At 61.4% G+C, this 14827-nt stretch overlaps 1 protein-coding gene across 3 annotated transcripts in view; it reads right to left on the bottom strand.

Annotated features, from left to right (window-relative positions):
• OSGIN1 (oxidative stress induced growth inhibitor 1) overlaps positions 1 to 14827 on the bottom strand; it is a 47374-nt gene that overhangs the window by 16057 nt on the left and 16490 nt on the right. The gene's annotated exons all lie outside the window — the stretch shown is intronic.

Here is a 14827-nt window from a genome sequence, read left to right as displayed (position 1 = left end):
CTGAGCTTCCACGTCTCGCATGGCAGAGCAGAACTGTGGAGCCCCGCTGCGCATGGGCCTCGCCCGGCGAGGACCTAAAGCTATACCAACGCCCAGGCCTCGGTCCCAGAGATTCTGACCTCGCTGGGCTGGGGTGCAGCTGGCTCCGGGGAGTCCCCGTGTGCAGCGGGGGCCGGGAGCCTCTGCCCTGGCAGCTGCAGGGGACGAGCAGAAAGCCTCTGGCCCCGGGAAGGAGCCCCTCCCACCTTGGCGGCCGGTCCTCTGTCAACCGCATTCCGCATGCATGCAGCTGCGGGGAGAGTCACGAGGCCTAAAAGAGGAATCGGCTTCAGAGGAGCCAGACCACCAGGACTGCTGGTGACCCCGGTGGGGGTCTTGCCGGAGTCCCAGAGAACCACCGACTCCACCACTGGACGCACGGCTACGTCCCCTTACTCATTTACCGCACGCGACTCACGTTCCCCGACTCGGTTCTAGGCCACCGCCCAGGCATCTGCTCCGCCACACCGTGAGCCCGGAATTCCGGGGACCCCCCCCCCTGCGGGAAACAGCTACGATAAGCCAGGAGACCCCCTCCCCCCACGTCCCCCCCGCAAAGGCGCCGATACTAACAGCAAAGGCCGTGAGCGTCTCCCGCGCCCCGCTGCTGACGGTGGGTCTGCGCGTGGTGGCGAAGGCCCAGCCTTTGAAAAGTGCAGGTCGGGAGCCAAAGCCAACGTGGAAGTTGAGGGTGATAGAAACAGGAGAAGCGGACCGGAAACGGTGGGGATTCCTGCCAGACATGGGGGGCCTGGGGGCAGGAACCTGAACACATTGGGGAGAAAAGAGGAAGCCGGGCCCACAGCGGAGGCCAAGGAGTCTCAGCTGGATTTGAATTCGAATTCCCATTACCTTTGCATAACAGACACCAATAGTCATCCTAAGTGGAGACAATTTTTTTTGAGCCGAGGGCCTTCTGTGTTTTGTTCACAGATGAATTGCAGGCGTCCAGCACGGGGCCTGGGACACAGTGCTGGCTCAGTAAACAGTGACGGAATGAATTAACGAGTCTCGTTGCTTCCAGACTTTCCAGATAGCCTCTGGAAACACTGCCGAACGTGAATAAAGCCCTCTTTATGTCATAGGCGCATGGACGGGCGTGCCTGACGTATATTTCAGTCTTAGGTGACCACTGGGAATTGGCCGAGGTTGAAGACAGAGCCCTGTGGCACACCAGTAGAGGTCCTTCCTTCCTCCAGGAGACACGGTCCCCCCATCGGCAGAGGGGAGAACACAGTGTCTGTGGAGTCAGAGACCATGGGTTGTGCATTAGCTCCGGATGTGTCTTTGGGGTCGTTACTTCACTTCTCCGAGCCTCAGTTTCCTCATCTGTAGTACAGAGGTGATAATACCTGTCCCCCAGGTAGCTCATGGGTCCTCAGGGAGGCTGTGGGTCCTCAGGGAGAGGCGGACACCCCTCCCCTCTGTGTATCACCATGCGGACGTTCTCATTCTGGGCGGTCATTTACATGGACCTGCTCGTTTTCCAGCCACCCAGCCCAGAGCCCCACTCCCCGCAAACGTCCTTGAGGCCAGTGGTTCTGGAAATGTGGTCCCCGGACCAGCAGCAGCAGCACCTGGGAACTTATCAGAAACGTAGAGGCTCAGGCCCCCGCCCTGGCCCCACAACCTGCACTTTCACGAGGCTTCTGGGTGATTCCCTCCAGGTTTTGATCCACTGCTGAAGGAGAGGATGAGAAATTCCATCAAAGGCTCTGCCTACGCCTGCACAGTCCTTTGACTTGACTGCTCTGGATGAGCCCACGCTAGGCCCTTGGGGGTGTAGTGCCTCTCTCCCTACAGGCTTGTAAATCGTAAGTAACCTGCATTCTAGGGCTGGAGGTTTAGCTGGCGCCTCGTCTGTCGGAAAACTGGGGCCCCACCTCCTGGTCCCTGCCCTTGAGGGTCCTGCCGTCGACCTGCAAGCCCCAGGCCCCTTGGCATGCTGAGAAGTAGGCTTGCAGCGGAAGGAAGCCCCCCAGACTCTGGGCTGCCGGGGCCGTCTGACCAGCCTTTCCAACAAGCTTCTGGGCCCTTCCAGGTTTATTGTCCTGGACCCAGAGGCCAGAAGCCGAGCTGGCGCTCCTGAGCTGTTTTGTCTCTGGCGTCTGTGGCTTTTGCCCCTTGGCCCCGGGGAGCGGGGGGTGGGGGTGGGCATCACTCGCTTTGTTTCATTTGGCCCACGTGCTACTAAAAAAAGCCTTGTTTGCCACCGTTATCAGCTTTTACGGGGCCTTGTCTTCTCGGGCAGGTGGGGTCAGGGCCTCCGGGATTTAACTTAGTGTCATGTGATCGGACCTTTCCCAGCGACAGGACAGGACAGGAGAACAGCTCCAAGAGCATTTTGCACGTTTCCCTGCAGAACAGCACTGGTGCCCAGCACGGAAGTCCTACGAAGACGGCCTCGGGGCTCCAGGGCCCAAGTGGGAGACGGGATTCCGGAGCCCCGTCCTTTCCCGCTGAGGCCCCACAGGCCCGCAGAGTCTCTTGCAAGCTCACAAACTGCACATGAGAGCCGGCACTCCCCTGCTGGACCACCTCCAGGGGCTCCCACTGCCCTCAGGCCTCAGATGCAGGCAGGCCCCTGCTGGAGCTGACCGGAAGGGCCTCCTCGCCCTCCTTCCAGGCGCCCAGGGAGCCCTGCTCTGCCCGCCATGCCCCTGCCCCTGCCTTGCTTTCCTGTGGTTCTGGGCAAGCCTCTCCACGCTCGGTCTCCACTCCCGCTGCTCCGACTAAGCAGGGCCACTGGGGCTTGCGTTTCGTAGACGTGCGCTCTGTTAACCATTGGAGCCCCCCCAGCCATGAACCAGATGAGGCAAAAGGTGACAAACGCTTCCGTGCCCAAGGGCCCAGAGTCGGAGGGGAGAAATGAGAAGGGGCTTTGGAGGGCATTCGAGGGTGGGGGCGATGGGTGTCACAGCAGCCGCTCTGGAGAGGTCGCGTGTCAGCTGAGGCGTGCTCGGCCACTCAGAGAACCGGGGTGGGGCGGTCTGGGGGCGCAGGACACACGTGCTCCCAGGAGAGGCCCCAGGGTGGGAGGTGGTTGCCTTGTTTGAGGACGGGAGGGTGAGGGGGGCCCTGAGGGGCTGGGAGACAAGCTCGGCTGCAGCGGGGAGCCCCCGGAGGCCCTGGGCAGAACGGGGGCTGTCCAGTGAGAGCCGAAGCTGCCTTGGACCAAGGTACCGGCCGTGTGGGTGCAGAACGGATGGGATCCATTTTGGAGCCAGCGTCAGCGGGACTTGGTGACAGACCGACACTGGAGGTGAGCCTCTTGCCTGGCTCAGCGTGAACCACTCACCCCTCCGAGAGCAGGGCCCTGGTGTGTGCACCTGTCAGTCCCTGTGGTGTGGATATTCCCACCAAGGCGGACTCAGGCTACCCGGTCCCCGCCCCCGCGGGCCCCCTGGGGGTGAGCAGGGGCAGGGAGGCGTCAAGAACGTTTTCCTGATGGGGGCCACGTGTGGGACGGTGGCAGGCAGGGCATCCGCTTTGGGGAGAAGCCGAAGAAGGGGGGAGACGGGGGTGGGGGTGGCCACGTACGGTCTTGCGGCCTGAGGTGCCTGTGGACCTCTCCAGCTGGGCACAGAAGGCCGAGGCGCGGGGCCCGAGGGGTCTCGGCTGGGGTGTGAAGCGCGGCCGCTGCTGGCAAAGAGACGACGTCAGAAGTCTGGGGATCGGGGGAGGTCGCGGAGGGAGGGCAGAGGCCAGGACAGAGCCGTCGCCGTCCCCGTAGCACAGCCTGCTCGGGTGCTTGCGCCCCCACTACCCCGTGAGGGTGGCGCCCTCTCTGCGGCGGAGCCCAGCGGTGCTTAGAGGACGCATCTTCATGGGGCCGGACTGCCCCCCTCTGGCTGCGACTCTGGAGCTCCCGGGGCCTCGGGCAGACCCCGTGAAGATCTTGCAAAGCAGCTGACGAGCCCTCTTGGCGTGGGGCCCAGGGCCGGGGCTGGGGGGGCCGGAGCAGGAGTGGCACCCCGGGGGGAGGGCCGAAGGTGGGGCCAAACGGGATGAAAGCTAGGACGTCGTCCCTCCCAACCGGACCCCAGGCAGGTGCTCGGCATTTCCCATCACCCTCCGAGGCAGGAGCTCTCCGCGGCAGCGGCCACATTCAAACCGAGGGATGGGAGACGGGGAGGGGCAGCCCCCTCGCGGCGGCCTCCCTTCCCCATCGCCCAGCTCCTTCCATAGGGCCTGCGCGAGCGGGTTTCCGTTTGGAGGAAAGGAGACCTACTTAGTCTCCTTCGATACCACCCTGAGCTGGAACCAAACGGAACCCTGGCTGGCTCCTGGCTGCTGGTCGCGATCACCGCCACCGTCTCCAGCAGCAGGAGGACAGCAGGATGGTTCCTTGCCTGCACACCTGTGGCACGCGGGCCCCGGGACGAGCGGCCGGGACAGAGGTGCCTCTCTGACTAGACAGGGGCCCCGCCTTGCCGCATCCGGCAGGACCTGACAGGCCCCAGGCCCCTTGCACCGACTTCTCCCCAGCGCGCCGGGCAGCCTGCCACCCGACCCCCTCTGCCGCCTGCCCTCTGCTGCGCAGGGGCGGTGCCGGCGGCGGGCGCAGTCGGGTCTGGGCAGGGCACTGGAGGCCCTGCATGTTTGGTGCCGTGGAGAAGCAGCCCGGCTGTCTGGGCTTGAAGAGATCTGCTGACATGTGTACTGCACAAGCAGAGCCCCCGACACTCCTCCCCCCCGCCCCCGCCCCGGCCTCACCTTGGGACAGTTCCTGCACTCGAGGCGATGCTGGCCTCAACGGTGGAATCCACGGCATGGAGACTAAATGTCATCAGGCTGGGCCTGGCTCGACTCCCCTCGCAAGTCCGTGCAAGGATGGGCTTGTGCACCTCTCTCTGGCGGTCGAGGACTGCACTCCCGAGTCTAGCCTTCCCTCTGCTCCTGTGGCCTCCTGGCTCTGAGACCTCTGTGGCTCACCGAGGGCCTAGATGTTTCCTTCGCCCGGGTGCTCCGGGACAGAGTCCCAGGCACGAAGATGTCTGTGCTCAGAGGGAGCTGTCCCAGGAGCCCGGCACCCCATCTCCCAGGTGGAGCAGCTCGGGTCAGCGAGGGGAAGCGGTTCCTCCGGGGTCACACAGCAGGAGCGTGCCTTGGAATTCAGCCAAGACCCCTGGAAAGGTCTGTGACCTCTAGGGAGGGAGCTCAGAGCCCCCCTGCCCTTCAGGGACTCAGCAGGAATTTCTTGCTGGGCGCTGTGCTGAGAAGCAGGCATACGATGGGGGAGAAAGACACAGACCTTCCCTCAAGGAGATGATGACCCGGTGGGGAGGTTAAGTCCATAGGCGTGCTCTCACAGACTGACCTGTTGGGCAGCGTGATGAAAAGCTGCCCAAGACAGACAACTGGGCTGGGAAGCGGGAGGGGGTATAAGAACTGACTAGGGACAAAAGTCTTGCAGGTGAGGCCAAGAGCAGGTGCAAAGGCCCTGAGGTTGGAAGGAGAGTTTTGAGAAACTGAAAGGGTGGTGTGTCTGAGTGCGGGGTGGGGGGTGGGGTGGGGGAGGCTCACAGGAGCCGGATCGTGCAGGCTTGGTGGCCATGGAGGGATTTTGGTCTTTTCCCCAAGAGCAAAGGGGAGACCCCGGAGGAGGGTGACGGGATCAGGCCTGCAGTGTGAAAAGGTGGTGGGGAGGATGAGGGCAAGCATGGGTCAGGTGCTGTGGCAGCCGTCCCAGGAAAGAATCAAGGCTTTGGCCACTTCCTGTTCCCAGGAAGAAGCTCCATCTGGGACGAGCCGGATTCCAGGATGCTGTGTGTGCGTGTGTGTATGTGTGTGCGTGTGTTGTGGGGTGTGAGGGGCAGATAAGAAAGGTCAAAGTGTCGGTGGGTGGGGCTTGCCATGGGGAGAAAGGTCACAGGGCATGTGGGTGTGGTCCTCTCCATCAACCCCTTTCCTGACTTTTGTCCCCATGCATTCGTGTTGCCTACTCTGGATCTGGACACCAATGGAACCTCACAGAATGTTGTCTCTCGTGTCTGGATCTTTCGCTCAACTTTGTGGCCCTGGGATTCACTCGCACGGATGTGTGGGTCAGTGGCTCCCGCTTTTTTATTGCCGGGCAGAGTCCCACAGTGTGCACACAGCACAGCTGGTTTATCCATTTCCTGGGCATTTGGCTATTTCCAGCTTTTTGCTGTGACTGTTCCCACGCGAGCCTTTGTGTGGACATCTGCTTTTGTTTATCTGGAGCAAAGCGGAACCACTGGGTCACAGGGAGGGCGAGTGTGCACACGGCTTTCTCTCTGCAGCTGCGCCCCGGCTGGCCCCCACCGGCCCCAACACCCCTTGGAGACCAGCCTCTGCCCTTAGGGGAAAAGCCTGGCACCGCGGGGGCCCTCCCATCTCCCCAGCCGAGATGCTGGCTTTCTCCCACCTTGACCCTCACGTTGCTGCCAGACCGAAGGCTCACGGTTCCCTGAACACACATCACTTCTGTCCTCCTGGATGAACTGTCCTTTCTACCCGGAGCACACGTCCCTCCAGTGCCCTCCTGGGGACAGCCTCCCGGTGCTGTCACATCTCACTGGAGCATCTTGGCGACCCACTGACGTTCCCCAGGCCCTGACCAGCGTCTTTGGCCCACATTCCCCTGGTTCCCGGAGGCCACTTGTGCTCAGGCTCTCCTGAGGACCCCGGGCTTGCCGTGGGGTGGGGATGCCGTGTGGCCGGGCCACTGATGGTGACTTTTTCTCCAAGCTCACACACAGGAGGCCTCGGGAACCGTGCAACAGATGAGTCAGTGAGGCCGAGTCTGGGTGGACACACCCAGGTGTAACTCCCTTTGGGCAAAGCACACACGGCTTAAGTGTGCACCTCGATGAATGTTTGCACACGTGTAGGCCCGTGTGACCGCCGCCCAGGTCAAGACGGGGAACACGCCCCGCTCTCTGTCTGAGTTCTGTCCCCAAAGATTAGCGCTGCCTGTCCTTGAACTTGCTCTAAAAGGTATCACACAGGATGTTCTCTCTCGTCTCTGCCTTCCTTTGCTTGTTCCAGACGTCGCCTCGGAGAGGCAGATCCCAGGAGCCTGAATCCCTTGGCCTCAATGGCCAGCGTCTTTGTCCCCGTGTCATTGTTTTCCTCTCTCTGCCGACATCTGTCTTTCCACTTGTCGCTTCTGTCCTCAGCCCGGGTGGACTTTGCCAGCAAGGCTTCTTCCCCCAGGGCAATGCCCTGGCCTCGCCCCCGGAGGGGTCCTGAGCACTCTGTGCCGACCTTCCGGTTTCCTGGGCCTCGGGGGGGGTCCCCTCTCTGCAGACAACGTAAACCTTGACCCACGGGTGTCCCCTTGGTCCACCTGGCCACACGCCTGGCTTGGTGTGATAAAACAGCGCGACCCTTTTATTTGTGGGGGAGCAGCCTTATGGATCAGCCCACCCCGGTCGGTGCGTTCTCAGGATCAGCACCCAGGAGCTCAGGACGCTCTCAGGCCCCGCACCAGACTCACTGTCTAGGAAAACTGTGTTCTTTTGTTTTTCCTAAATGTTTGTTTATTTATCCTGGCAGGGGAGCGACAGAGAGAGAGACAGAGACAGAGAGAGAGAGAGAGAGAGAGAGAGAGAGAAAGAATCCTAAGCAGGCTCCTGGCTGTCAGCACAGAGCCGGACGTGGGGCTCGATCCCACAAACCGTGAGCTCATGACCTGAGCTGAAATCAAGAGCCAGACACTCAACCGACTGAGCCCCCCAGAACCCCTAGAATAACTGTTTTCTTTCCTTTCCTTTCAATCCCCCGGTACTTCTGACATCAGTCGTGTGGGTGTTTCCCACACCGACCGGTTCTCACACACCAGACGGGTGTCCCACAGTTCAATTCGTTCCGATGCTAGCTGGAGCCCGCACAGACCACAGGTTACAGGCTCAGTCCCACAGATGCCCTGAGGGCACACACCAATCGCGAGGGGTGGGTCCCCGGTCCCCCACACTCTGTCTGACTTGGCTCCGATCGGAGGTTCCCACGACCCCCTCCCCAGGTTCACTAATTGCTAGAGCGGGTCACAGAACCCAGGAAGACGGTTTCCTTACGATCACTGATTTATTACAAAGGCTACCGTAACGGACACCGATGAACGGCCAGATTGAGAGATGCATAGGGTGATGTCTGGGAGGGTCCCGAGCACAGGAGCTTCTGTCCCTGTGGAGCTGGGTGTGTCCTTCCTGGCACAGGGACGTGTTCACAACGCATACGTGAAGGACTTTTATGGACCCTTGGTCACACAGGCAGGATGGACCAAGAACTCAGCCTCCAGCCCCTCTCCCTTACCAGGAGGATGAGGGGTGGGGCCGAATCGTGGTCTTTTCGGCAACCAGCCCCATCCTGAAGCTGTCCTGGAGCCACCCAGGGTCACCTAATTGGAACAAAGGACGTCCCCATCACCCAGGAAAGATCTCACCAGAGCGTCTGCGTCGGAACTGGGGTTAAAGATCGACTCTTAGAATCAAGGATGCTCCGAGCACGTTTATCAGTGAGAAAACCACAAAGGTTGGAGGCGCTCTGGCCAGGAGCCTGGGGTAAAGACCAAATGACGTATTTCTTATGATATCGCAACGCCACCTCCGGCGGATCAGAACATTGGGCAGGGGGCCGGCAGTCTGTGTTCCCGCAAGCCCTCCAGGGACCGTGGCACAGCTTCGGCCTGCAGACCACTCACCCTTGGCATGTGAGGGTGCTGGCAACGCATCGGGCAGAATAGGAACATCGCTTTCTTAGAGTAAGAAGATGCTATCGTTATCCTAAGGAATATGACAGGGTTTTGCTACTCGGGTCTGACGTCCTCTGATACGTAATGTGAGCCCTGGCCGGAGCCTCCCCAGTGGAAGGGCCAGTTCCCAGCTGGCTGCCCGGGTCAGCGCTGAGGAGGCTTGAGACCCCGCACAGATGTCCACCCCACACGGAAGGAGACGGGGGTCACTAAGTGTCTTCTGTCACCCTGACAGCAGAGGCCTGGCACGCCAACTGCGGTCCATCGGTTCCTCCCGCACCTGTTCCCTACCTGCTCCGTCTCAGTCTGAGCCCCGGGAGCCTGGTGCCCTGACCAGCTGGCTTCCGGCTGGGTTCCATCAGCGGAAGTCAGGGGCAGGAGGGCAGAGGGCAGAGCAGCCGGCATGGTGAAGTGCTTGGCATGGGCTCAGCCGCCAGTCTGGGGGCAGGGGAGGAGGGGGGGGCTCAGCCGCCAGCCTGGGGACGGGGGGCACTGTGGGGAGCCCTAATCTGCAGTGTTGGCCACTTTCCGTGGTGTAAATGCTCCCATCGGAGTCAGTTTCAAGCTAGCGACGTGCCCACCCTGCATCCGCGCACGGAGTCGGGAAGAGGCCCGAGGGAGCGTGTCACCACACAGATCCGTGGGCATAGACGACCTCGTGGCCACAGCTGGCAGCAAACTACAGCCAAGTCATCAAGAAGCGAGGAGTTCTGAGGATGGGTTTTCTTAGTTTTGAAGAAGATTCATTAATTGTAAGTTTATAGAATTTACTTTTTAACAATGGGTGTGTTTACCAACTGGCTCACGAAATTCCCAGGAAATTGAACAATCGGCCAATCAGCTCTTGCAAGTGGCTATGAGCCGGTCTGGGCACCACTGGCCGGGTGACAGTCTGGAGAAGCCTCTGCGGCCCCGCTTCAGCCCTCTCATGCCCCTCCCCGGTCCGGCCTCATTCAGGTCCAGGGACACTCTTTCCCCTTGACCCTTCACCCCCGGGGACAGAACTGGCTTCCTGCTTTGCCATATCCCCACGGCGCCCTGATGCCTCTTACTCCCTTCCTGCCTCCCCTAAAGGGCGTTCTGGGGGTGGGAGACAACAGAGCAGGTGCCCACCCCTGCTCGAACCCCAGCCTACCTCCCTCTCTTTTACTTATCAACCTTCTGCATAAAAGGTCACCGGAAGAAACGATCCCGAGCCCAGAAACCAGAAACCCCCGGGTGCACGGCGGGCTCTCCTCGGACAGAAGGGCACTCTATAAAAGTGGCCGTATCCCCCAGGCACCGCGGGTGGGTGTAGCAGCTGGAATGCCCCCTTGGGAGGCAATGTGGCCACGTCTGTCACGACAACCATGCACATGGCCGGGGACCCGCCGATCCCTTGTGAGGTATTTGTCTTAGGGGCAGACTTGTACCCATCCAAAATGATGTGTGTCCGAAGTCATTCATTACAGCTTTGTTGAGAAGGGCTGAAAATGGGATGCAGCCCAAGTGCCGATCATTAAGAGACTCGTTAAATAGGTTCTGGCACATTCTTCCAATGGAGCATTTTGCAGCCGCTCTTTATGGAACGACATGAAAGGTGCCCTCAGGAGGTGGCAGAGCGGAGGCGGGAGGGAGAAGAGTGGGGGCAGGGGAAGGACACAGGAGGCCCACGCAGTGCCTCTCCCCCAGGTGGGGACCTGTGGACTGACTGTTCCCTCCAAGCCCGTTTGCACTTTCTGAGAATCGTACTGTTCCCACGCACTATGCCTGGTCAATACACAGACCCAACTTGAACAGAAGCAAAGAAATGCTTGCGGAGTTTCACGGACGCCCCCTCACCGCCTGGGACCCCAGAACTCAAGCTGGCCAGGGCAGAGGCGCCCCTCCAGGACCTCTGCGTGACTCCGTGGGGGCAGTGAACCCGTGGCCCCAGGAAGGACCCTGCGGTGGGGACTTTTCCCTGGTCCCAGGCTTTCGTGCCCACCCCCCTCATCCCCACTCTGCTCAGCTCAGTGCCCACCTGAGAAAGAGAGCGCAGGGAACTGGGGGTGTGGTGGGGGCGCGCCCAGCCACACCGAGGGCTTGTACGCCCGGTCTACAGAAAGCCTGATTTCAGGGGGGGTTTGCCTTCCCCTGTGACTCATCCGATGACCTACATAAGGGGTGGCTTTAGAGCAGCAGCATTTCTCACGCTCACTGACCACACACCCATTCTTGGTGGACCATTTTGCACAACTGGTGTTCTCTGGAACGCTCTTCGGGGACCACGGGTTAGACGTCTGCCTGAGTAACTACCTAAAGGCCTGGACACCAGGGATTCAGTGAGTCAAGCACACCGCCCGGGGCACCAGCACCTCCATCCCCCAGCCTGGTCACCCACTGCAATCACCGAGGCCGTCTCCAGAGATGCCGACTGAGTTGATTGATAAGGGGGTGTGGCCCGGGCACTGGGAGCTTAAAAACTGGCCCCGGTGCTCCCCACGTGCAGCCGGAGTTGAGAAAACGAGTGTTCCAGAGCTGGGGTCGGTGGCAGGAGCAAGAGGACGGTCCTTCTGTGCTGCGATCTGGGGTCACATCAACAGGGGCATCGTCCATAGGAACTGGGGAGGGGGACGGTCCTGCCTGATTGGGCCGTGATCAACGGTATTTGGTTCTGAGCCCCACATCTTACCAGAAGCAGCTGACAACGGGAAAATGTCCGGAAGAGAGGAATCCGTATGGCGAGAAGGTTCAAGATTGGGTCTTAAGGGGCTCACCCTAGTCCTGCTCTTTCTGGAGAGTTCCTGTCACAGACACAGAGGTGACAGGTGCTCCATGGGGCCGTGGACACAGGCGCAGGGCCCCACATCTGCCCTTAGCGCTTTCGAGTTAGGGCTTGTCCTCGAAGCCACTCTGGTCTCTACCGCCCCGCGAGGCACCTGCTCCAGGAGAGATCCCCGAGACGGGTGCAGATGTTGCGGGGGGAGAGGCTGAGAGGGTGGCAGGGGCCGATTCTCTCAACCTGACCAGTGACTCCCCAGGGTCATGTGGGGGGACCGGCTAACCTGAGGCACAGCTCAAGGAGTTCATGCGTACTTGAGAGGTGGGAGAGAGGTGAGGGGTCAGGACGACCCTGCGGGCGGAGGCTGGTGGCGGGGCTCTGTCCCCCGGGTGAGGGCACACAGACGGCCTTGCTGTCTGTGCTCACTGTTGTATTCCCTGCCCGGGACGGCTTGGCTGAACGGATGGGGTATCAGGAGCAAGAAGAGATCTGGGTTTGGCGGGGGGAGGTGAGTGGTTAGGAAATGTGTCTGAAGAAGTGACATTTCCCCTGCGACCAGAAGGGCAGAGAGCCAGCCACGAGGAAAACACTGTAGGTAGAGAACAGCACGGGCAAAGGCCCTGGGGCTCGCTGGTTTGGTGTGTGTGTGAGGCCAGCCCCCGGACCGGGGGTACTGGACTCTGGGGGCGGGGCCCGGGGGATGTTGGACAGGCGGGCAGAGGCTGGCCACACGGGCCAGTGTGGTGAGGAACGCGCCTCAGGGGCTGCCTCCCAATGGCGTGACCTGGGGCGAGTGGCTTAAGGGCTCTGGGCCTCAGTTTCCTCACGGGCAAAGTGGGTTTAACAATAGCGACGACCGCACAGGACCCGGAACGGCACCAAATACGGAGAACGGAGCCTGGCTTGTGGTAAGCTCTGCAGAAATCCTCGCCGCCCCACTCCCCCTCCTCCCCCTCCTCCTCCTTAATGGAGGAGCCCAGGAGACAGAGCCGGGCCCAGAAACCAGGTCAACCGGCTCGGGGTTCTGCGTCTTCCCCATTCCGACTGCTTCCTCCCACCTCTCCCTGCACACACACCCCGATCTGGAAGAGTCTGCCCCTGGCAGAGGCCCAGGGCTTCTGGATCCTGTCCAGGCCCCTAATTGGGAGCTTCTGTGTCTCTACCGCTGTGACCGCATCCCTGGAAAGAGGATCTGGCAGGGCTGCCCACCGTGGCAGGCTGTGCGTGTCCCAGCAGGCCTGCCGCCTCCTGCCTCAGTGGGAAGGAGCTGGAGCGTCCCCCTGCGTGGTCCTCGGGCTCTGGCAGGGACCGCGAGGGGCAGGCGGCGACTGGCGGAGGGAGGGTGCAGCCCGATGGGGCAGGGAGGCTCCGAGGCCGGACCTCTCCCCAGAATCGCCCTCCCTCCCCTCTGGCTGCATCGAGTCAACCCGGACTCCTCTTTCGTTCACACCCAAGCTATCGGCAAACCCCATCAACGCTCCCTGCAGACACATCTGGAGTGTGATCCCCTCGCGGCTCCCCCGTGGCCACCCCGTCTCCGCCCTGGGCTGTCGCACAGCCTGCCCGCTGAACGGGGCACCTTATACAGGTCCTGCTCTGACCACGGCCCATCGTCCACACAGCTGCTGTGATAACCGATCCGCACACAGCCAGACGCTGTCCCTAGCCTCGGGTGACTTCCTCCCACCAGGGCTCCGCACCAGTCCTGTCTGACCCGCCCGCCCGCCTCTCTGCCCTTCCGGGCTCCTTGCTGCCTCCGGCACACTCCCACCGCAGGGTCTCCGCATTTGCTATTCCCTGGGCCTAGGTTGCCCTTCCCTCAGACGTCCATGTGACTTGCTCCCTCAGTTCATTCAGGTCTCTGCTCAAGTGTCTTCTCAGTGAGACCAGAACGGCCTGTGTAAGAGAGAAACTCCCACCCTCCTTATCCAGCTGGTTCCACCTGGCCCTCCCCACCCGCCCTGCCACTGTATGTCCCACACGCCGACCTACTTGTTCGTTTGTTTGTCTGGATCCCCACCCCGGGATGCAAGCTCCCAGAGGGCGGGTGTTTTGTCCGTTCCTGGCGGATCTCGAGCCTAGTCCAGGGCCTGGCACACAGCAGGGGCTCAGTAAGCATTGTGACATAAACTGGGCCCCTGGGCGCTCCTTAGCAAGAGACCACCAGGACGGCACTCCCCTGGGCTCCTTCCTCTGGGGCTGACCTTTCTGTCCCTGGAGACACGGCGTCAGAGGGGTCAGCTCCTACCGGGCGCTTTCAAGCCCCTGGCTCCCGGAGAGCTCCCCCCGACCACCCCTTCCCGGTGGGGGGAGCTGGCTGCTTTCTGGTCACAGAGCTGGGGTAGGGCACATTCCATTCATTCAGCCAGCCTGACGCTGCTGGTGTTGTGTGTGGGCCAAGAGCACCGGCAACGTGATCATGCTGCCGGTTCCCGGCCAGGCTCGGAGATCAGAGGGGACGGCGAGCCAGCAAAAGGCAAACTAAAGCAGTTTGCCTGGGTGCGCTCCACGGGGCTGGACTTTCTGCGGCAGATACCTGGGTGTCTCTGTGCCATCCTTCCTCCCCCATCTACTGGCAAGTGCTCGGGGAGCACCCGGCCTGAGGTCGACAGGGCAAGCTTCTCCACGTGAGCAGTGACAATACAAGGCCCCGCAGCTTCTCCGAGGTGGTGTTCAGACGGAGACGGGAGCAGGGGGCTGAAGGGTGGCTCCCCAAAAGATACACTCACGTCCTAACCCCAGGAACCTGGGCGTGTGACCGTATTTGGGGAAAGGATCTCTGCAGATATGACCAATTAAGGATCTTGGGTTTAGATCACGACCGGTTTAGCACGGGCCCTAAACCCAACGCCAAGTGTCCCTATGAGAGACAAGCGGATTTGACAGATAAGGGGAAGCCTGGAGCCCCCAGGACTGGCACCGGCAGGAGGATCCTCCCCCAGGCCCTCTGGAGAGCTTGGTCCTGCTCACACCTCCGGAACGGGGGCAGGACAGGTTTGTCGCTATAAGCCCCCTGCTTGTGGCTCTGTGCCACCACGGCCGTGGACATCGCACAGCAGGGACCACGGGAGCGTTAACGTCAGACCGAAAGACAATTGGGTCCAGGACCCCTTTCTCCTCCCAAGCGGCAGGTTCCCCGCCGGCTGGACACCTGCTCCCAGTCCAGAGCGTGGGGTGGGGGGCGGGCAGGGAAAGTGGCTCTGGGGGTGGTGGCAGTCAGTGCCTGGGCCCTCCGGGAGCACATGCTCAGCTTCCCGTCCACCCCAGATGGAGTTGCCAGAGGCCAGGGACCAAGGGAGCACGTGTGGTGCGGCCCACGGCCGCAG

The sequence above is a fragment of the Neofelis nebulosa genome, chromosome 17 (assembly GCF_028018385.1).
Source record: "Neofelis nebulosa isolate mNeoNeb1 chromosome 17, mNeoNeb1.pri, whole genome shotgun sequence".
NCBI lineage: Eukaryota > Metazoa > Chordata > Mammalia > Carnivora > Felidae > Neofelis > Neofelis nebulosa.
Note: the sequence above shows the minus strand (reverse complement) of the source record. Positions and strands in the feature narration are given on the sequence as shown.